At 36.7% G+C, this 24,751-nt stretch overlaps 1 protein-coding gene across 3 annotated transcripts in view; it reads right to left on the minus strand.

Moving 5' to 3' along the window:
* Nucleotides 1-24,751, minus strand: part of LOC106067224 (probable G-protein coupled receptor 142) — a 165,406-nt gene that overhangs the window by 67,609 nt on the left and 73,046 nt on the right. The window contains exon 1 of one of the 3 annotated variants that reach the window (XM_056018300.1): nt 19,039-19,142. The exons of the other annotated variants lie outside the window; for them this stretch is intronic. The gene's annotated coding sequence lies outside the window, so the exon portion shown is untranslated. Of the gene's footprint in view, nt 1-19,038; nt 19,143-24,751 lie in introns of those variants that run through there. 3 annotated transcript variants of the gene reach the window in all.

A 24,751-nucleotide genomic window follows, 5' to 3' on the forward strand; every position in this document is an offset into this window, starting at 1 on the left:
GTTTAGCTGCAAAGGCAGCAGAAGTTTGAAGTTTGACTTCAGAATTTTCCTTTTCCTATGTGGGTAGCCTGGGATTTTTAATTTCGGGACACTTGGGCTTCTCTGAGTCCACCAAACTCTAATGGGTACCTGACATTAGTTTGGGGAAAAAGTAAAGGCGGTTTGTTGTTGTGCTGGCCACATGACACCCTCGTTAACCGTAGGCCACAGAAACAGATGACCGTTACATCATCTGCCCTATAGACCACAAGGTCTGAAAGGGGAACTTTCCTTTCCTTTTAGATGGGTAGCCAGCCAAGACTAACGAGCCCTTCCTGTCCAAGCTTACTGATTTAGGTGCCAGGTACTCGTAGTGGCCAATCAGAAACAAGCAACTCTCCACACTAACAATGCATCGCTTTCTTGTAATAAAAAAATAGACTTTAAAAGCATACATTGTCTCTGACTATTACAAAAAAAAAAGGATGTTTAAATGGAGATAAATGAAGATGAATGAACGACGCTGAAATAGAACACATTAGTAGGTCACTAACAGACTTTGTGTGCTTCTGTTATTGTCATTTTGTGGGAGTCTTTCTAATAACAAGTCAGGACACAGCGAACCGGAAGATAAAAAAAATATATATATGTCAAGACAAATAGAGAGACTGTCTGCTTGCTTAACTGATCGATTTTTTTTAAAGCACTTTAAGCATTTCGAGCATTAAAAATGTCGAACGAAAAGAAACAACGAAAAGGGAAAAAGGCGTTAGTCGAATATCGGCTGTGACACTTCTTGTATGAGGTATAACTTGCGCAATGATTAACTTTCAGAAGTAAACACACAAAAACACGAATAGAAAACACACCAAAAAAAAAATATATACGTCTATTAAAACCATAGAACTCTTTCTCTCCTAACTGACGATACCAGCGTTGATTCCACCAGAATCTGGTAAATAATTACGGAGAGAAAGAGTTACATAAATATAGACTGGAAAAAGGAAATAACTTCATGTAACTTGAAAACATGTATAGCTATTGTTTTCCGATTTCCGAATTTTGAAAAGTTGCACGATCTTCAGTCTTAGAGATTAAACAAAACTACACTGCTGTATAATAAAGTCATAGACATAAATAAATATAGACTGGAAAAAGGAAGTAACTTCATGTAACTTGAAAACATGTATATCTATTGTTTTCGGATTTCCGAATTATGAAAAGTTGCATGATCTTCATTCTTAGAATTAAACAAAGCTACACTGCCTCCTTATTTACAATATATATAGGTGTGTATCAAAGTTAAAAAAGCACTTTTATACTGCTCATAAATGCTGTATAATAAAGTACACAAAATTGCAAGTCACAAATTTTCGTTTCATAAAACTCTTTTATCGGCCAGTCTATGTTTATTTATGTCTATGATTAAAACTTATAAATGTAAAGATTACTCATGCCATCAGAAACTCAATTCAAGTGAAACCTTTTCTTTATTATCATTTTAGGAATCTCGGGAGGGATGTGAACAGTTATATATCTTACAGAGTTCTTATCTTATATATTACAGACGTACCTTTGTGAAAACTGTGTGGCTGGGCTTAAAAACCTGGACACGGATCTCGAAAACGGCTCTAACGATTTTCCTAAAAATGTCACAGTTGCTGTGTCTCGTTGGGAAACGAATTACTAGCTTATTGACCAAACTGCGAAACTTTGGTTTCAACGTTATACGTTAAAAAGAAATGTTTCATTCTATTCTAAATCTAATATTCATTATCTACAAAGAAGAAAAAAAATAAACCTTCATTGCCACAGAATAAAGTTAGGTGACCTATTCCGCCAATAATTTCAAGGTTGTCATAAAAAAAAAATGTTGTAGACTTTAATCAGAATAGTATTCTTTTAATACGACATTGGATACTTTGAAAATAAGAGTGACCTACCACATTAAGAGAATGACCATTCACAGTAAATTTGTGGAGCCGGGGGGAAATTCCGTTGGGAGATTTCTGAAACGTGACTTTTTTTTCAGGTTAATAGTTCAAACGTAAGTGAGTTTGTTCTACAGCGAACAGAAGCTTCTGTCCAGTGTAGGCAAGTAGATCTAATGTGCGGACTTTTTCTTAACAAGTGAAAGAGTCTGGACTCAGTTCTAATAGAATTCCCTCCAGAGGAGGGAAGGAAAGTTTCTGGTGTTTAAAAATAGAATCCACTCATCACGTTTCGTACTGACTACATATTCCTCCAAAAATCGAAAAGTTAATTTCAAACAATATTAATTGCAAATACCTCAGGACTTGGTGTAGATTAAAAGCCTACTACATTTTATAGTGGGAGGCGCGGTGGCTGAGCGGTATAGCGCTTGGCTTCCGAACCGGGGACCGGGGTTCGAATCCTGGGATTTTTAATTTCGGGATTTTCGGGCGCCTCTGAGTCCACCCAGCTCTAATGGGTACCTGACATTACTTAGGGAAAAGTAAAGGTGGTTGGTCGTTGTGCTGGCCACATGACATCCTTGTTAACTGTAGGCCACAGAAACAGATGACCTTTACATCATTTGCCCTATAGACCACAAGGTCTGAAAGGGGAACTTTACTTTTGCTTACTTTTATAGTAAAGTTCCCCTTTCAGACCTTGCGGTCTATAGGGAAGAAGATGTTAAGGTCATCTGTTTCTTTGGCCAAAGGCTTACGAGCAGGCTGCCAGCACAACGACCAACCGTCTTTATTTTCCCCAACTAAAGTCAGGTACCCATTAGAATAGGGCGGACTCAGGGGCGTCCTAAAATCCCGAAATTCAAAAATCTCAGTCTTCACCAAAATTCCAACCAATGACTCCAGGTTCGTACGCCAAGCGCCTAACCACTCAACCACCGCGCCCCTACTATTAATTTATATGCCCTGATATTACTTATGCTTTATGTGGTTAATGTTGGTGGTGTAGAACACATTTATTACACTAGACGCGATAGAATTTGGTGTTTAATTACTTTCGAACTGTATCTCGCGATATTGTCTGATTACCAAAACTTCACTGAGTTGCCGGAGGATCAGGGCGGAGATACGTGAATAGGTGGGAAAATAAAGGAATTTCTCCTTATAAAATAGAACTAGTTAAAGTCCTGAAGTAGAAAAATCATAAAAATTGTAAACTCACACTACGAACACACAATATAACTCACATTTAAGTTAAAGACTGTCAAGAGTAGATTTAACATGAAGCTTAAGCGTATTAAACGAACTGGTTTGTTTTTTTTAATCTCCCTTTGTTTATACACCCTACTAAAATTAGCTTCTTTAACATAGAAGAAAGAACTGGAACACTTTAAACTTTCTGGTTATTTTTATTACTAACAATAATTGAAATTTACGTCTGTTTCTCGAAGTCTAATTTGTAAGAAAGGATCTTGTTTACGCATCACTTGATTAAGTTATAACTGCAAAATAATAAACATTAACTATTTGTTTAAAAGTGTTGTGGGGTAATAGTAGGCATTTGTCAATAGTAGGTTTTATGGTTTACCGAGTTTTGCCGTTCTGAAAGACACAAAGATAAAGGCACATTCCTCGTCCCATATGTTAGGACAAATTTGTACTAATGCTCCTTCTTCCCTAGTGCTATTAGAGCATGGAATGGGTTGCCTGAGCTAGCCGGGAAAACCAGTGATTTGGCAAAAGTTAAGTCATTGTTTAATATGCATGACTAAATGCAAGACGCGTAGGACGCAATCATCTTCTTTTTTGAAGTAAAGTCTATATTATAAAAGACTAGACATATGTTACCCGCGACCCGCGGGTGTTTATTTGCGCCTTACTGTCAATATAATCACTGAGAGTGTTTTGTAAACAATTAAACGAAATAATAATGTAATAAGTAAAGCGAATGTGTCAATGTAAAAATAGTGTGAATGAAGCTATCAAATCAAAATAGCTAATAGACTTAATTAAATCCATTTTTTTTTTCAAATTAAAACATTTGCTTGTAGGCCTACATATATTTGATTAAAATTTGAGATGAATAGACTAAATTTTGTATGTTCATGTGTATAAAGTATAAAGTAGATCTTGAGGTAGACGTAGATCTAAATCTACACTAATCTAGAGTTCTGTGCTGCGCATGCGTGAACTTTTTTTCATGAATGAATATAGGCCTATCTCAACACGGCTACGCAGCTTTATTTAGCGAACAGCGAACGAATGTATTAAAAATGCTTTAGAAAAACAAATTTGAATGTTAATTTCATTAAAATATCAAATGAATGGACAATAATTAGTATGTTTATGTGTTAAAGCATAAAACTATCTTTGCGAAAAGAAGTTTTATCATCTTAGAGTTCAGTAAGAGTTTTAGACCTAGGCCTAGAAATAAACTCAGACCTCAGAAGAGAGATGTGTTAATCATTTTAATGTGTAACCAGTTGTCATTTGGTAATGTCTAATGAAAGAATGTTCGCCAGGAAATCTGTAGATATCAGGAACTAATTTATGTAAAAAATGCTTTTGAATAATCTAGTGGATTGGATTTATATGTATGTTAAACTTAGCTAATGATCCTTTCACGTTATTTCTCTTTCGCTACGAAAATAAAATTAGGTTTGCGAAAATGGGTTTACCCGAAGTCGATACATTCTTATCTATTAAAAACGAAAAGAGCGATTGCTTTGTTAAATGAATGGGATTATAAAGTGAACAATTAAACGAAATTATATTTAGTACGCGATTCATGAATGAATATAGATCTAGGACTATCTCAACTCGGCTTCGCAGCTTTCGTAAACAAATGTAGCTTTAGAAAACCAAATTTGAATGTTTATTTGATCAAAATATGAAATGAATGGACTTTAATTAATATGTTTATGTGTTAAAGTATAAAACTATCTGTGCGAAGAGAAGTTTTATCATCTTAGAGTTGAATTAGAGTTTTAGATCTAGGGATGGGATTATAAAGTAAACAATTAAACGAATTAATATTTAGTACGCGATTCATTACGGAATTGTTTAATGAAAGAATGTTCGTCAGGAAATCTGTAATCACAGATATAAGGAACTAATTAATGTAAAAAATGCTTTTGAAACACAAAATTGAAGGTTAATTTTATTATATAATGAAATCAATGGATCTTCTTTTGTCTTTTCATGTGTCAAAGTAAAAAACTATCTGCGCAAAGTGTATTTCTTAAAATTAGATCTAGGTCTAAATCCTTTCTATCTTTTCTCATGTCAACATTGTAGACATGGCCTAGATCCATAAAATACTATAGCTGTAATAGAGTCGGACAACTTTTTTTTTTTTTGAGGGTCTTAAGTTTGCTTTAGGGCTACAATACATACACTACGGTCTAAGTTGGTACCCAAGGAACATTCCTGCCTAGTTTTATCAAGATTGGTCAAGCGGTTTTGATGTCTATAAGTAACATACATCCATACATACATACCCCTCACATTCTACTTTATAATATAGATAAGAAGAATTTAAGATTGAAATACATCACTCGAATAGTCGACATGATATTGTTATAAACCTGGTGGTGGCACAGATGGGGGTAGTGGTATGAGTGTAGTCAGTCGACGCAAATCGCCCCAGGCCAGCGCTAGACGAGCGTTCAACCGTGACGAGTTACGACGATCGTCCGAGACGAGTATCAACATGATGGTTCGGGAAGAATCGCCGTCGTGAACAGAGCTCATTAGCGTCACGAGAGTTGTAGTCATCTGACCACCTAGAAACGTCGAGTGGCGTTCTGTCCGGTTCTAGAAGGCAAGCAGGGACCCTATATAAAGAGCGGAGGTGTCGCAGTCAAGACGGTTCAGAAAGCGGGTTCACTACAGGAGTTCAGAACACGGTCGACTACAGCACAGTTCAACGGTGTGGTTCTGTACGGAGCATTACGACGGTTCAGTGCGGAGTACTGTCAAGTACAGTTGAGACGACCGGCGTCTTGATCTTGGTCTGTGATCGAGTCCGACACATCGAGCCCAAGTGTGTGAAGTCAGTCCCGAACTGTTGAACCCAGTGCAAGCCCGGAACGAGACGGAGAGGCCAGTGCAAGACTTGATACGGCGGAACGGTGTTATCGGAGAGATATTTGTTATCGTAGAGCTATTTGTACTGTTCTACGTGCTGCCAATTGTACAGTATTGGCTGTTATTTATGGACATTAAACCTTTACGTTATTTTGGAGCCCTGACTTGTCAAGTTCTTTAAGTTGGTGGTGTATGGTGCAGTTTGCAGAGAGCCTGGATAGCGAGATTCGTAACAATATTATTAAGCATTTAATCTGTAGCTAAGCTCTAAATGAGTTTCTTTCCTCATTTGTTGGATCATTTAGCTTCCAAATTGAGCTCTTATTTCTAGCAATAATTGCATCAAAGCTCGCAACAAACAAACAAAAAATTGTCTTTTGTTTTCCTTTTATTTTACTCAACATTAAAAAACAACAACAACAACTTTTCTCTTGATCTCATTTCAATGTGACCCACTTTTGTGTTGGTGAGATTTGTGTGCTGGGTGGCTTCGATATCGGTAATTAGAAAGCTTAAACAGAAAAAACAATACCTCCATTACACAACTTAAAGAAGGACTGTATCCTCTCTTAATAACTAATGAATGTTAGATTGAAAAACAAAAGGACATTTTATATCCGCCCTCTACCCCTTCCTCCTAGAAAGAATCCTGATTAATCGAATGTATAGATAATCCTTTCTAATCCGATGTTGGATTTAGACCTAGATCTACTTCTCTAGCCAAATTAATCCTGATTAATGGAATGTATAGATAGTCCTTTCTAATCCGAAGTTGGATTTAGACCTAGATCTAGTTCTCTAGCCAAATTAATCCTGATTAATTGAATGTATAGATAGTCCTTTCAAATCCAATGTTGGATCTATACCTAGATCTAGTTCTCTAGCCAAATTTAATTTCTTTTTTTTTTACTTGAAAAATTATAGCGGTCAAACTAGAATTTTCCCATGTTTGGCCAACGAGATAGTAATACTTTTTTTTTTAGGGATTTACATCAACTATGAAATTTTTTTGAAAAGTCATTGAGGTCGTTTTTGAGATCAGCGTCCAGGTTCCCCCCTCCACCTTCCATGAAGTTCGGACTTGAATAGAGGTATTGTCTTGAATAGAGGTATTGTCTTGAATAGAGGTATTGTCTTGAATAGAGATATTGTCTTGAATAGAGGTATTGTCTTGAATAGAGGTATTTTCTTGAATAGAGATATTGTCTTGAATAGAGGTATTAACTTGAATAAAGGTATTGTCTTGAATAGAGGTAATGTAAATAAATCTACTTACATAAGATGAAGCCCTTAAAACAGCATTGGAAAATATTCACAGAATTATTAGCATCTAGCGAGCCAAATATTTCTGGATGTTTTCTCAGACTAAGGTGAGTCCCATTAACCGCGAGCCATCCATCCATCATTCGATCTGAGTTTTTTGAAACTACAGACTCCATTCCTTCGCCCAAAGTGCAAGGACGGGGTTGAAATAAGTCATGTTAAACCGTAAACTTATTGAGTCCTAGCAGAGTTGTCGTCCTTTCATTGTAGACACCAGCAGAGTTGTCTTCTCATTAAGTAGACATGCACTTTAACAAAAAAAGTTATTACGAATGACATTAAGCCCAACAGTCAATAAAAGATCTTATTTTCTACGCGGGAGATAGAGCCATTGTGTTGAAGAGTGCATTGTCATGATGTTTACGTGAAAAAAACAACCTGTTCTAACTATCAGATCCGTCGATCTCCTATCGTATTTTCAGGCACGGAATGCACTTGGAGTCGAAAGTCGACAATTTATTCTTGTGTTCACTAAATCAAAACAAAATAGTTCTGCAGTTGTTTTTGGCTGAAACTTGTTATTAAACACCTCTGCATTGATATTTTCGGATGGGTGCTTGGGTCGTGTGGTATGCTCTCTGGGCTGTCGTCTCGGTTGTAATAGACACGCTCAAAACAACTATAATCTCAATGAACACATCACTTTTAAATTTTGACGTTCTTATCCTTCACTTCAGCATCCTTTTTTATATTTTGGTGACCCATTTCCACATTTCAACAGTATGTAATGAGGTAGTTCCGAATCTCTGACCTACTTTATAACAAGTCACGTGATTGTGGTCTTATGCATGGCAATAATAGCATAATCTTGCTATGATAAGATGTAGATCTAGATTTAGTGCTATCCTAGATCTAGTAGTCCTACTAAATAATCATAAAAATTAGTGAAGTATTGTAACACACGTTTTATTACTTAAAGATGTCTAGATCTAGACTATTTTCATGTTTAAATTACAATGAAATCAATGAGGTCATTAATGTAAACAACACACCCACGTGACTGAGAAGAGATCCGGAACTACCTCATTGGTAATATTGTATTTGTATGGTTGTGTTGAGGTCTCTGGGGTCTGGACAAATTCTCCGCCTCTGAAGAGACGATCCTTGCATCGGGATGATCTACTTTTCTTTTATGACATCGATGGTCTTTGATATGAACCCTCCGGTATGGCGCCATAAAAAAACGATATTGAAGGTTACGGTTCGAATCTTTTGTTTGCTCTCATCTTTTCAACAACAGTTCTCCGTGTGGCGACATAGCAGGTCAATAGAATAATGGACAGGGGAAGGTGAAGGGGAAGTCAGTGTCAATCTTAACTCTAACTGACGATACCAGCGTTGATTCCAGCAGAATGTGGTAAATAATTACGGAGTGAAAGAGTTAATACTGGTCTGTGGTTTTACTGTAATTATTACCTCCTATAAAAAACGTTAGAGACGCGGTAGCTGAGCGGTAAAGCGCTTGGCTTCTGAACCTTGGGACATGGGTTCGAATCCTGGTGAAGACTGGGATTTTTTAATTTAGGGATCCCTGAGTCCACCCAGCTCTAATGGGTACCTGCCATTAATTGGGGGAATAGTAAAGGCGGTTGGTGGTTGTGCTGGACACATGACACCCTCATTAACCGTAGGCCACAGAATCTGATGACCTTTACATCATCTGCCCTATAGACCACAAGGTCTGAAAGGGGAACTTTTAAAACCCATTACTCTGTTTTTTTCCGGTAAGAATTTAGACCCTGTGTGGAGTGGCGTAGCTAGGGTGGGGGGAAGGGGGGAAATGGGAAAATCCCCCCCCGGGCGCCCTCTTGAGGGGACCACCAAATGAATGTTCTAACTGTTTTGTTACTTTAAACATTAAGCCATTATCTAATTTCATGATGTCGAATGTCAAAATGAAGGGGCCACCAAAAAGGCCAAGCTCCCCGGGCTCCAAAATGATGGCAAATTCCTAGCTACGCCACTGTGTGTGTGTCGAAAATCTTTTAGGAAATCAAGGTAGATAACTATTCATTTTGACCCATTTATATACGACAAGGTTTGAAGAAATCTCTGGAACTCAGACAACAAAATGATAGGATAAATTATATCTTTTTTTTTTTTTTAAAGTCACGTGTCCTCTCGGAAAGTCCTACAGTCTCACTGTGTTTGTTTACAAAATGTCTGACGAATCAAAATCTGAGTTATTTTTAGTTTTTTACTACAAGGGTCGATACTATTCGTGCTATTTCTGTTTCCGATTCATGCACTGATTTTGTCATAGTCTGACTGGAGTTTTATGTCACTATTAAAAAATGTAATGTAAAAAAATGTTACTACAAATATTTGATTTCTACGTTAGATTTGTTGACTTCGCATGCTCCATACAAGTTCTGCTTAAAAAGCTGTGCTGAAAGTTGAGAGTATCTCTTAGGGTGGTATGGGCCATTTAATTGTTGACAACCAAATTGGATGATGTTATTTCTTCTAAAGCAAAGCTCTTTGGTATCGATACTACGAGTAAACACTTGATTGGAGCAAGGACCCAGTTCATATTAAGCTCGCCCACCCACACACACACACCCACACACACACCCATATACTTTACACACACACCCATATACTTTACACACACAAGCAACTTTTATGGCCAATTAGGAGCCTGGTAACGCTCAAGTCCACTTCTGTCACACTTAATACAGTTCTTTGATCTCTTTCCTCACCACATCTCTCTATCTCTGTCAATCTTTCTCTTTGTCATTCTCTCTTCTATCTCTTGTCCTCTTTGGCTCTTCAATCTCTTCTCTGGATTTATCTCTTCTCTGGATTTACCTCTTCTCTGTATTTATCTCTTCTCTATATTTATCTCTTCTCTGGATCTATCTCTTCTCTGGATTTATCTCTTTTCTGGATTTATCTCTTCTCTGAATTTATCTCTTCTCTGGATTTATCTCTTCGTTCGTTTATCACGTTCTCGCTCTCCCGCGAACTCTCTCTCTCTCTCTTTATCTCTCTCTATCTCTCTCTGTCTCTTTCTCTCTATATTTCTTTCTCTCTCTCTCTCTCTCTCTCTATCTAGCTCTCTATCTAGCTCTCTCTCTAGCTCTCTCTCTAGCTCTCTATCTAGCTCTCTATCTAGCTCTCTATCTCTCTGTCCAATGTCTCTTCTGTGTCTATTTATCTCTATTCTCTCCTTCTCTCTTTACTCTCTCTGATCACAATCACTTTCTCTTCTCTCTTTATTTCAATTGTTCTCTTTAGCCTGTTACTCACTTTTTTTTTCAAAACAGTCTCTTTGTCACTTTGTCACTGTTATGAATATTATATGCTGTATCGGTTGTCGTTCTTATGTTTACATGTGCTTGTAACTGGTCCGTAAAAATGTGTTCACGAAATGTGTGTTGTGTAGTCATTCAGTGTATTTAAAATTTAAAGCCATACTAAGCGGACATGGTTTTGGACTCTCTTATCTTTATGTTCATAACAGTCACACTCTGTCTCTCTCTTCTCTTTTCTCTGTCAATCTTTTTCCTTCGTGAATTTCTCTCCTTACTTACGAAAGCTTTCTCTCTTTCGTCTCTCTCTCTCTCCCTCTCCCAGACCAAACGTCATAGAAGGCCTCAACACTAACCTACGACGTCTCAACCTGTGGGCAGTGGAGACCAATAGCTCGTTGCCACGTCTTTCAGTCCTGTGACGTACTGGCCCACAGGTCACAATTTTGAATGTCAGTGTTGAGGCTCCCTATGACGATTGGTCTGTTTGTCTGTTTGTCTCTATTCCTCTGTCAAACTCTCTCTCCTCGCATAATTATGTAATTCATCCAATCAGTCTTTCAGTCTTTCCCTTTCTCTCTCTCTCTCTTTCTCTCTCTCTTTCTCTCTCTCTCTCTCTCTCTTATGTTAACTTTTCCAAGTATTTGGTTTAAAAAAAACATATAATAAAACTAAGATACAAGTTATATACAACGAACAAATACCGTAGCCTCAAATACGTGATTATAACCAGTCAAACTAGTCATATACATGTAATTTGTGTGTGTGCGCGTGTGTGTGTGTGTGGGTTAAATAAACCCTATTAATAATTCACATAAAAACAAGGTACTCAGCTCATTGCATCTCTGACGAGAAGACAAATTCAAGTTACGTTACTAGTTTGTCTACCAAAGTTTTTTTAGTTTTTTTTCAATTCTCTAATAGAGTTAAAGTCCTTTGCTGTAGTTTTATAAATATCTTACACATAATGCTATTTTTAACATCAGCAGGGGTAATAACTCTCCTCGCCAATAACCTGTAAAACAAAACCTTATCCCCAATTCATTGAATTGAATGACACTAGTGTAACAAGGGATCGATCCGAAAAGTAATCATATCGTATTATGAGATGTACTTACTAAGCATTGAAGCGATGCTAAGCGTATATAGTATAGACTGAATATAGACTCTAGAGCAGTGGTTCCCAAACTTTTTTGTCTCGTAAACCTTATGCCATGTTTTCTGGTTTTCGGTAGACCCCCTGGTTAACTTATATTTTATTTTTGCAGATTCATAAACTCCATTTTCTAAACTAATTTCTAACTTTATTGAGTCGAAGAGTGAAGATATAATTTAAAGCTACATCAAAAGCTAAAGAGATCTATTTTTTTTTACTGATAAAATTTAAATCTAAACCAATTTAAATAACAATTAACAATTGCTGGAATCACCAAACACACTAGAAATGTTTTTTTTTTGTTTTTTTTTTTTTTGCATGTTCATCATCCGTTACTACGGATATTACGTTTCATATAGAAATTTGTTGTTCTATGAAGTAGTCCTTCAAACATTAAATATTAGTTAATCAATTTGCCTTAAGTATCGTTGTTAAAGTTTTCGCAAGGAGCAGCTACTCATGTATTTCTTGATCTTTCACGTCTGGCCCAAATATTGGGCCCGCGGAACTGCTTTCACTAACATGAAAAGGGTCAAAGACGAGTTACTGTAGGCTAAATCAGTAAGCTTCGGACAGGAGGGACTCATTAGCATTGGCTTGCAAACCACCTAACCGAAGGAAAACTGAATTCAAACCTCTGCTGCTTTGCAGCTATATACCCAAACATGGGAAAGGTTTCGTGGGTCAGCCCTGAGGAAAAATATAGAGCTGAAGACCATTAAGCAGTTTATAGCTTTAATGCTCATCCCATCGATATGCCCTTGAACTGTAGTGTTGCTTAAAGAAATTCGTTTCATAATTTCAGATGTAGATTATTGTGAAGCAGTTTTTAAAACTATTTAAACGTCTGGTAAAATCAATGTTTTATCTATAATGTTTCCCCATTTGCAGACACTGCGCCCACCCTTATGAAACCGTAAACCATATCCTCTTTGAATGCCCTTCCCTAATCCACCTTAGGCAGACCCTACTTCCACTACAGCCCAACAGAACCAACACCCTGTACGGCAGTGCTGAACAACTGAAGAAAACAGCACACTTTTTTTCCTTGGCACAGTCTGCAAAAGAGCTCATAGCTCAGCAGCAAAAGAGCTGACAACACAGTCTGCAAAAGAGCTCACAGCTCAGCAGCAAAAGAGCTGACAACACAGTCTGCAAAAGAGCTCACAGCTCAACAGCAAAAGAGCTGACAACACAGTCTGCAAAAGAGCTCACAGTTCAGGAGCAATAAAGCTGGCTAGAAGAAGAAGAAGAAGAATCTATAATGTTTTCCGTATTTGGCTATAGGTAAAGAGATCTTCTGAAACGCTCACAAACCACCGTCTTTTCTATATGATGTTGAATAGGGATTTTATGGGTCTATTCTGAACTTTATCTTTGAATTTTTGAAAATTTTTCGCACCCTTATCTTTTTATCAGGGTGGCATCGTCTCAAATAGTCCTCCAATGTAATTGGTTTCATATGGTCATAAAAAGGCACTTAAGACAACCTCTGATTTGACCAGGGACTAAAGAATCAACGCTGTAAACTCTACATTTCTTTTTGTTAAACATTAGTTACGTGTAGACAAAATTAACTATTTAAATAAGTATTGAAATTAAATCTCGACAATTTTACATTTGAATAGCAGGATAAATATTTATAACTTAAGTACAAATTATTTATACCAGTTTAAAATACTTACATTAACGGGGAGAAAATTAAAGTCATGACTTGATTAAATGAAATCCACTATCGTAGACCCCCATGGACATCTCATAGACTAAAAAAAAATACTTTTCACTTTCGTAGACCCCTTAGAAGTCTTCGTAGACCGCTGGGGGTCTATATAGACCACTTTGGGAATCACTGCTCTAGAGTCTATTTGTTTTTTCAAAATTCGCCGATTGTATTTTTTTCTACCTTAATGCATCTAACTTGTTTTTGATACGCTAATAGCGCTTGATTTATAATCGTAGGAAGCTCATCATTTATGGGTGTTTAAATGTAGTTGGATTCGAATTGGAGGTGTGAACTTAGTTAGGTGGGGGGGGGGTCAGTCAAGCAGCTATTGACCTCAACAAAGTATTATAATGAACCTGTCCTCCGAGGAGTAATAGATTTATCTAGGATTCTAGTGATATACTACCCCATGTCTTATTCATAACATTGTTTACCATCTACCAGTTTACAAACTGGTGCTATATTCCACAACTAAAACTGCCTATTCGTTGCTATGTATGTCACAAAGATTGATCTTTAAATTGTATGTTTTTTTAAAAGGACCTAAGGAATTTAGACCAAACTTACTTTGATAATTTTAATATAACATAGGGGCGTGGCATAACTGAATAGCTAAACGAATGTCACTAGAATGGCACTTGAAATATCTATACTATAAAGTAGAATGTGAGGTGTATGTATGGATGTATGTTACTTATAGACATCAAAACCGCTTGACCAATCTTGATAAAACTAGGCAGGAATGTTCCTTGGGTACCAACTTAGACCGTAGTGTATGTATTGTAGCCCTAAAACAAACTTAAGACCCTCAAAAAAAATAAAGTTGTCCGACTCTATTACAGCTATAGCATTTTATGGATCTAGGCCACGTCTACAAAGTTGACATGAGAAAAGATAGAAAGGATTTAGACCTAGATCTAATTTTAAGAAATACACTTTGCGCAGATAGTTTTTTTACTTTGACACATGAAAATACAAAAGAAGATCCATTGATTTCATTATATAATAAAATTAACCTTCAATTTTGTGTTTCAAAAGCATTTTTTACATTAATTAGTTCCTGATATCTGTGACTACAGATTTCCTGACGAACACTCTTTCATTAGACAATAGCCTTCCGTAATGAATCGCGTACTAAATATTAATTCGTTTAATTGTTTACTTTATAATCCCATCCCTAGATCTAAAACTCTAATTTAACTCTAAGATGATAAAACTTCTCTTCGAACAGATAGTTTTATACTTTAACACATAAACATATTAATTAAAGTCCATTCATTTCATATTTTGATCAAATAAACATTCAAATTTGGTTTTCTAAAGCTACATTCGTTTACGAAAGCTGCGAAACCGAGTTGAGATAGACCTAGATCTATATTCATTCATGAATCGCGTACTAAAAATTATTTCGTTTAATTGTTCACTTTATAATCAGGATGGCTGCCTGGTCGGGATGGCTGCCTGGTCGTGCGGTTTGCCCGCTCCCATCCCCCGTCGTCCTGCGGGAGGTTTGGACTAGGAAGTAATTATCTTCAACTCTGAAGGAACATCCGAAACATGTAAAACATTTTACATTTTAATCCCATTCATTTAACAAAGCTATCGCTCTTTTCGTTTTTAATAGATAAGAATGTATCGACTTCGGGTAAACCCATTTTCTCAAAACTAATTTTATTTTCGTAGCGAAAGAGAAATAACGTGAAAGGATCATTAGCTACGTTTAACATACATCTAAATCCAATCCACTAGATTATCCAAAAGCATTTTTTACATAAATTAGTTCCTGATATCTGTGACTACAGATTTCCTGGCGAACATTATTTCATTAGACATTACCTAATGGTTACACAATAACACATCTCTCTTGAGTCTACTCCTAGGCCTAGGTCTAAAACTCTTATTGAACTCTAAGATGATAAAACTTCTTTTCGCAAAGATAGTTTTATGCTTTAACACATAAACATACTAATTATTGTCCATTCATTTCATATTTTAATCAATTAACATTCAAATTTGTTTTTCTAAAGCATTTTTAATATATTCGTTCGCTGTTCGTTAAAGCTGCGTAGCCGTGTTGAGATAGGCCTATATTCATTCATGAAAAAAAGTTCACGCATGCGCAGCACAGAATGAACTCAATGGTCTATTAAAGCTCTAGATTAGTGTAGATTTAGATCTATGTCTACCTCAAGATCTACTTTATACTTTATACACATGAACATACAAAATTTAGTCTATTCATCTCAAATTTTAATCAAATATATGTAGGCCTACAAGCAAATGTTTTAATTTAAAAAAAAAAATGGATTTAAGCCTATTAGATCTAGCTATTCTGATTTGATAGCTTCATTCACACTATTTTTACATTGACACATTCGCTTTACTTATTACATTATTATTTCGTTTAATTGTTTACAAAACACTCTCAGTGACAATATCGACAGTAATGCGCAAATAAAGACCCGCGGGTCGCGGGTAACATATGTCTAGCAGATCTATAATGAATGGCGTGACGCTGTCCTTTCTGTACTGAAAATTGTACTTGTATTCGTCTTACTATTTAAGTAATTGTCGCCCTTAGATATCCAACGACACTGATTGATGACTGGAAATTATAGTGCTCAAGGGAAGTAATGTAAACTACACCTTTTTTTAGCGGACCCCGAAAGGGAAAAGACTCTATTATTTTTGTGTGGCCGGTCTGTCCGTCTGTCTGTCCGTCCGTCCATCCCGTTTAGATCTCAGAAACTAGAAGAGAAAATGAAAATCGGACATCATGATATTTTAGATCACTCAAAGTTCTGATGCAAGGGCTACTTTTTTCTTTTCTGAAAGCGAAAAATCTAATTTTTTAAATCAATTATGCAAGCAGTTTTTTCATAAAAATACACCATTTTTACAACTATTCACTATTAATAGTAACAAACTGTGGAACCTTTTTAGTAAGGGTACTATGTTTATAAAATATACATAGCACATTTAGGCAAATGGTTTTAGATTTTTTGATATAAAAAATTATTGATTCAACCAAAGGTAATGGTAAGGTTAAAAGACTATTTCAACATCGAAAACTACATATAAACATTACTGAAGTACCATACGCTTATAGACACAGTAAATAGTTTTTTTTTTAAATCAATCATTTAGTCAATTCGTTTGTCTGAAGTTTGGGTCTTCCAGTAGACTTCGAAAATTTTGCCTGGAGACAGAGGCGGAGGCGTAATGAGGGTCAAATGAGTGTTACATCTGTGGAATGAGGAGAGTGTAAGTTTAGAACCTGAGATCGATGAGCTTGACCAGTGACGTTTTATTTTTGATACAAATGTTGTTCTGTCAAGTCAAGAAGAGATATGTTTTAACAAGGTGATAAGCTATGACAGACAAATATAGATATTTTTTTACTAAGCTTAAATCAACTCACTCTGTCTGGTAAAAAGTATGTACACGTTATTTCTCCCACACCCAAACTCGGATCGAGCTGAAACTTTGCACAATCATTTCGTTTTCCTGACAAGAATACAACAAATAATCGATTAGTTCATGAACTATTTGGTAATCAATTACTTTAGTTGCTCGAACATGAATACGAAGTTCAAATTGACTAATACGGTGGTATAAGTTGAATTAGTCCCCTTAACGCTTTGTAAATAGAAATGTTTGAGACTATCAATAGATAACTATATAACATTCAATTACATAAGCATTTCACTGTCACAGTGGTTTTCATTTCGGCGTGAGGAGGCCTTAGCCCTCGAGTTCAGGTCGTTCACCTTTTTTTATATAAATGTATTTAAAAAGCGATCACCTCATAACTTCTTCTATTGTACTTCCAACTGGCCCCATACAAGTGATAAGATCATAGCGTATTGAGAAAGCTAAAAGCGTGAAACTGCGCTAAACAAAAACAATCGGTAAAAATATTTCTAATCTTACAGATTTATCATTGCTAGTCTAGATCTATTACAAATTAAATGACTGATCCAAACTAATGGATACAACTACTCTTAATAGAAGCTTTGTTGGTATTTTTTGTTATGTTTTCTTGGTTTAAGGCTCAGAAGATATCTAAGTTTAAACTAGGTGAACAACTGTGGCAGATAAATTTTGATTTTTTGTTACACTCAGAAGAGATCTATCTTATCTTATCTTATCTTATAAAATACAGAAGTTACTTAAAAAAAGAAGATGATTACGTCCTACGCGTGTCCCTAGGTCAATCTAGTCATGCATGTTAATCAATGACTTCAAACTCTACTAAGTCTTTGGTTTTCGGGGCTGATTCAGGCAACCCATTCCATGCTCTAAATGCACTAGGAAAGAAGGAGATCTATGTTTTAGCTAGTCAAATATGCATGCTCAACTTGATTGATTGGCCAGTCAAATAAGCAAACACATTATACTATTCAGTGACGTAGCGGAAGAAACAAAAAAAACATATAATACTAAGGCTTGTCTTCGAGTCCGAGGATTCATGAGGAATACAGTATTTCCCGTGGATACGCAGCCCCAGCTGTGACCTACATATTTCGCCACATCCAGTGCAAGCATAACCATTGTCCGCCGATGGTCCATTAACATGTTCTTTTCGCCATCTGCGTCTGTCCTCGGCAGCGGATTTTCTTTTAGTTTACTTTTGTTGCGGACCAATACCACTCTTTAAACTAAAAGCACTCCACAGTAGCACAGAAGTCTGAGACGGCTCCGTCTCCTAGACTGGCTGCGACCTACGCCCAGTCTGCCCATTCTCCGAATTGCTAATTAAGGTAAGAGTCATCGCCAAATTAGAGCCTATTATAGCTGGATGAATTGCTGATTAAGGTAAGAGTCATCGCCAAATTAGAGCCTATTATAGCTGGATGAATTGCTGATTAAGGTAAGAGTCATCGCCAAATTAGAGCCTATTATAGCTGGATGAATTGCTGATTAAGGTAAGAGTCATCGCCAAATTAGAGCCTATTATAGCTGGATGAATTGCTGATTAAGGTAAGAGTCATAGCCAAATTAGAGTCTATTATAGCTAGATCTAGGTCGTGACTCTGAAACGTGACGCAGAAGGTAAAAACAACCAAAGCTTCCGGCGGCCATCTAGTGTTACTAGATCTTATACAATCTTATCTTATAAATTACAGACGTTCCTGGAAAGAGAGAAGATAATTACATCCTATGAGTAACAAAAATACAATAATTCGGAATGCTAAACGTCAGATTTACGTATAACTCTGAAAAGTTGTGCACAAAGTGTTGCAACATGGATTCCCTAAACCAATAATAACTATAATGTTGCATTGACATATAGTATACGGTTATACCCTTTATATACACTACTATGTGTTAAAAAAAATAAAATTAAGATTCTAATGATCAATGAATTTGGTTAAAGAAAGTAATAGAGTCTTAAAGTGCTGTTTCTTTCCTAGTGGTATTAGCCATGGAGGGTTGACAGGAATCAGCCAGGAAAACCAATGCCTTAGCAGATGCGCCTCTCTTATTAATATGCATGGCAAGATTTACACAGTAAGTATTGTTTTTGTTCTATTTAAGGACCATCTATAATATGTAACATAGAAACGGGTCAAATACCTCAACATAAATTTACCGCAAACTAGGAAACAAAATTTACGCAGCCAACATATCCATTCCTCTTTTGTAGGCTAGACTTGACAGATTCTTAAGAGAAGCATTTCGTCGAATTAAAATTTCGCTGGATTAAAAATCTGGAAAGGAATCCGAAACAAAAAAAAAAAGTAAAAATGTTAATGCTATATGAAAAATGTCAACAGCATACAAATATATCATTTAGAAGAAAAATATATTTTTTTAGATCTAGTTTGGTGAGAAGATATTATTTGTGTGTGTGTGTGTGTGTAAAAGTATGTGTGTTAAAGTTGTATGCATATTAAGGAATTGTGTGTGCGTGTGTGCATGTCAAGATACGTGTGGGGAAGTATGTGTAACGCTTTGGTGACAACTTCCTTGTAAACAGTGTTTCCCAAACTTTTTACTTAACGGAACACTTTACACATTCTGAGTATTTAACGGAACACTTTACACATTCTGAGTATTTAACGGAACACTTTGCCTATTTTTTTTTCAGAGATTAATTCACGTGGCGGCCAACTGGTTAATTATTCCAGTAGTTCGTGGAACACCATTCAGGCCTTGCGGAACACTAGGGTTCAACGGAACACAGTTTGGGAACCACTTCCATAGTGCAATTAAATCGCGAAATCAGGCTGGAGTTTTCCAATAACTTCAAAGAGATTAAATCTCTAATAAACATGCACGGACTGAATTAACACAGAGCTGCAAGTAGGATGTCATGGTTGAATGGGCATATGTAACAGAGTAATTTATAAAATAGCAGAAAATAAGATATCGTATTTAATCTAGCATACGACGACACTATTCTAGTCCTCATCTCAGAAAACAAGACCTCAAAAAAAATGTACGTCATGTTTCCCCTAACATAATCATCTTTTTTGAAGTAACATCTGTATTATATAAGATAAGATAAGATAAGGTAAGAACATATGTATCTTAAATATCTATAGATCATCGCATAGAATTGAGTTTAAAGCCTGGATTTTAGCTATAACCGAAACGAGGTCACCGACACAGCAGTCCCCCCTCCCCCTCTCTCAACGCAGCTGATATGTCCAAAGGATTGGAAAGTGCCGATACAGTTCTTGATCATTGGAGTCGCAAGCTCTGCCAGGGTGCAGCCTAAAAGTCACAAGCTACAGATTTTTACTCAGAGTTGTCTCCCGAAGCCTTTCCCATGTTTGGGTACAGCTGCAAGGCTGACATTGTTTGGACTCGAGTTTTTCCTTCTGCTAGGTGGGGAGCCTGGCCAGGGCTAACGAACCCCTCCTGCCCGAAGCTTATTTAATGCCAATGCTTACTCGCAATAGTTTAAATGACGCATTTTTACTAAGTACTAACAAAACGAGGCAAAGACTGAATGTACAGTTACTTTGTGGTAAGTCATAGTAGTGCCTTGCATCATGGGAAGCTATAGTGGCACGCCATGTTTATATGGGAGGCTGTAAGTCTTATGGGATATGATTTCATCGCCACGACTTGTGTGGGAAATTGATTATGACACTGGCTTCGGAAGAAATCTCCCAATTCCTAATTGGATGTGATCTCCTCAAATGTACGCACTTCTGGCGTTCAATAAATAAAAAAAATGTAGATTCCCTTTCGTCTTTCTCAGTCTGACGGCTAGGCAACGAGCGATAGACTCCCTCTTCGTCAATAGAGAGTAAATAAATAAGCATAGGCTAATGAAGAGAGAAAGATGGAGAGAGAGGGAGGGAGATTGAGAGAAAGAGGTAGAGGGAGATTGAAAGAAAGAGGAAGAGAGAGATTGAGAGAAAGAGGAAGAGAGAGATTGAGAGAAAGAGGAAGAGAGAGATTGAGAGAAAGAGGAAGAGAGAGATTGAGAGAAAGAGGAAGAGAGAGATTGAGAGAAAGAGGAAGAGAGAGATTGAGAGAAAGAGGAAGAGAGAGATTGAGAGAAAGAGGGAGATAGAGGGAGATTGAGAGAAAGGAAGTGAGAGATTGAGAGAAAGAGGGAGATTGAGAGAAAGAGGAAGAGAGAGGGAGATTGAGAGAAAGAGGGAGATGGAGATTGAGAGAAAGAGGAAGAGAGAGATTGAGAGAAAGAGGGAGAGAGGGAGATTGAGAGAAAGAGGAAGAGAGAGGGAGATTGAGAGAAAGAGGGAGAGAGAGATTGAGAGAAAGAGGGAGAGAGAGAGTTGAGCGAAGTAATTTAAATACGCCAAAAAGGAGCGAACTAGAGTGATTATTTACGTAAAGAAAGCGAGGCTATTAATGGGAGAGAAAAATACAAGTAACGATAATAAAGTTAAAACAGGAACCAAGCAGACGACAAAATCATTCATCATAATCATCATCATCAAACTCCATTAGAGTGAGGGCTTGAGAGGCTCAAATCCTCTCTTGCAAAAGCCCTGAACAGAAACCCTGCTGTCTTGCGTAGTGCATGAATGTCGCCATACAGGTCGAGAATTTTGGGTTTCCCAGACCTGTCGAGACGGAGATCAGCAAGTCTGGGGCAGTCAAACAGAATATGAGGCACGGTTTCCTCTTCTTCCCCGCAGCGAGGGCACCGTGAATCGAAATTTGGCCATAGCCGCGAGAAATATGAGCCAACAGGACAGTGGCCTGTCCTGCACTGTGCTATAATAGCTTGCTCAGGCCTGGACAGCCTCCACCACGGGGAAGTGCGGTCAGGGCGCCTCATGCGCTCCCAGACTCCACGGACTCATTAAGACAAAGTAAATGTGCGTCCTCGTAGACAAAAAAAGAAGTTGAATTTCTTTTTTTTTTTTTTTGTATGTGTATTTTTTTTTAATAAATAAAGACTTGCTATATTTAAAACATGCTTCCTATTTTCTGTTGATGGGCCGGCGTGTGCATCGTGGGAGAAATTTGATTGTTGCATGTTAAAGGATGCACTATAGCAAAATTAATACGCCGTGGATCTATCTCTCTTGTGGAGAAATGAAGGGTTTCTGGGTAGAATGTTTGCGTATTGCAAGCACAATCCAGCTTTATTCATTTTTCGAATTTAATTCCTATTTAACATTACGATTGGAACCCAAGATGCCCATCGGTTAGGAAATTGGTTTATATAACTCAGCCTCACTTCCCACATCGTTGTGATACGAAAAACCGACACGGTTTCAAATTTATAGATCTAACTATAAATCATTTCACGCTGCCATAGTTATTGACGAATCAAAGGTCCAACTCAGACGACAGCTTACTTTCACTGGCACTTGGCAGTAACTGGTTTTAAAAAGTGACATATGGGAAACTCTTAGGAAGACCGCATCACACACTCTTTAGACCGAAAGAAAAACTTCCGCTGAAGAAAAGCTCAGACGGACCGAAACATTATCAATCGCGCACCTTCCCTCTCTTTCCCGAAGAAGTTAGCATCATTTGTGTGAAAATATATAGGTCAAATCTTGGTCTTCTTAGCCCTGCAAACTTTTCTACACATTTATACAGGAAATTTAAGAACACTAGAAAAAAAAAACACAAAATAGAGCAGTGAGATTTATAACAAATGAATATTCACATTTGATTATAGTAACACCATAAGTAAAAATCACTTAGAGACACTTTAGGACAGAAGAATAAAATAGTAAAGGATGCTTAGGATGTAATTATCTAATTTTTTAAAAATAACGTCTGTAATAAGATAAGAAGATAAGTTACTTGAAGCCCTGGCAAATGGCTACAGATATTTATTTCTTAAGTTTTCTAACATGGAGAAAGATTTAGGCAGAAGTGTAACGAATCGGTTGAGTCTTCATTTTTATTTCGTAACTGGATTGATTTATGGGATGTACACTTGCAGCCCGTCGAATTGTTCCATCGTGACGTTGACAGATTGTGGGGAAAAACAAGGACATTGACAGGATTGGTACTTGACAAATAGAAATAACCTTCTATTGTTTTGTAAATAAGACATTTAGATGAAACATTTCGTTCGAAGGTTCATGTCTATTGCAAGCGCTTAAAACTTTGAGAGTGATTTAATTTTGAGTGATCAGGTTAAAAATGCGGTAATTATTAGCATTTTGGGCTCCACAAAATTTTTTATTTATTCTTTTTATTCAACATTCTAAAAATATCATATATTATTATTTAATTATTTAATTTTAATTATTGTTATACTAGATCATTGATTTCTTTCGATGATGTGTTTCTCTTACTAAGTGACGTCCAACTTACGGTCAGTGAGCCAGGAATATCTGTAACATTATTAGTTATCCAATAGTAGAAATGTCTGTCAATCAAGACAAGAACCGAGCGGTACAAAAACTCGTTCGTTCCTTATTCGGTCAGACTATATCAACGCCACTCGTTGCAAGATGTCTGTGTGTAGTCGCTGAATGTTTTCTGTTGTGTCTTGTCTATTTATGTGTATGTTTCTGTAGTGTTGTCTTTCTATGAGAAAAGAGTCCTTGTAATCACAACGAATTTCCATGAGGATCAATAAAGCAGTCTCAGTCCTAGTCTGAGGTCTTAATAAAACTAAAATCTTCAGACATGACTCAACATTAAAAACTTTGTTGAACCAGACTTCTATGGCCCCAAGCTGAAAAATATTTGGAACCGCTGCTATTAGTAATTGTAACATTATTAGTTATCCGATCCTTGAATTAATAAAACTAATATCTTCAGACATGACTCAACATCAAAAACTATGCTGAACCAGACTTTCGCAGGGCGACACGTTATATCGCGATATCTCGTGACCTGCCACACCATGTAGACACTATGGTACGATAACTTAAGATGGCGGAGTATCAAACCTACAGTCATTAGTAAAACACAACACCAGACATCATGGAACTGAACGACTTGGATTACACAAGTTGTTTTTTAAGCCAACTTACTTTACCAAGCAGTTTTTTTTAGCTATGTATTTCGTACGTTTCTACGACATAAAGACCAGTGAATATTTCTTTATCATCTTTCTTCTTCAACTCTCTCTCTCTTTCTCTCTCTCTTTCTCTCTATTCGCAGTCTCTTTCTTTGTCTTTCTCTCTTTTTCTTGCCCTTTCTCAATCTCCCTCTCTCTCTTTTCTTTTCTATTTCTCTCGTTCTCTTCATCCTCTTTCTCTTTCTTTCACTCTCATCTGTATCTCTTTCTCTTTCTTTCCCTCTTTCTTTCTATTTCTCTCACTCTCTCCATCCTCTTTCTCTTTCTTTCCCTCTCTCATTTGTATCTCTTTCTCTATTCTTTCTCTCTTTCTTTCTATTTCTCTCACTCTCTCCATCCTCTTTCTCTTTCTTTCCCTCTCTCATTTGTATCTCTTTCTCTATTCTTTCTCTCTTTCTTTCTATTTCTCTCATTCTCTTTATCCCCTTGCTATTCTTTCTATTTCTCTGATGATCACCATCCTTTTTTTTCTTTCTTTCTCTCTCTCTCTTTCTCTCTTTTTTTCTTTTAATTTTCATAATTTCTAAAACTTTACTTAATTTTTTAAAGCAATCTTCCTGAATCGTAAAGTATGAATTTGACAAAAATAAACAAAGGCGACACAGCTAGTAACACGATATGGTTTTAAAGTACTCAATTATTCTTAATTTATAAAATCCAGACAACAATTGACTCGCTCTCAATATGATAATAACACTTTTGGAACAGTCTGAGTACTGGCTGAGTACAGACAGAGCACTGGACGTTCCAATTGTTGGACTTTCACTCGGTCTAGTCTTCGCTTTAATGGCTACTTAGAGCTACAAA

This window comes from Biomphalaria glabrata, chromosome 1, assembly GCF_947242115.1.
Source record: "Biomphalaria glabrata chromosome 1, xgBioGlab47.1, whole genome shotgun sequence".
In the NCBI taxonomy this organism is placed as follows: domain Eukaryota; kingdom Metazoa; phylum Mollusca; class Gastropoda; family Planorbidae; genus Biomphalaria; species Biomphalaria glabrata.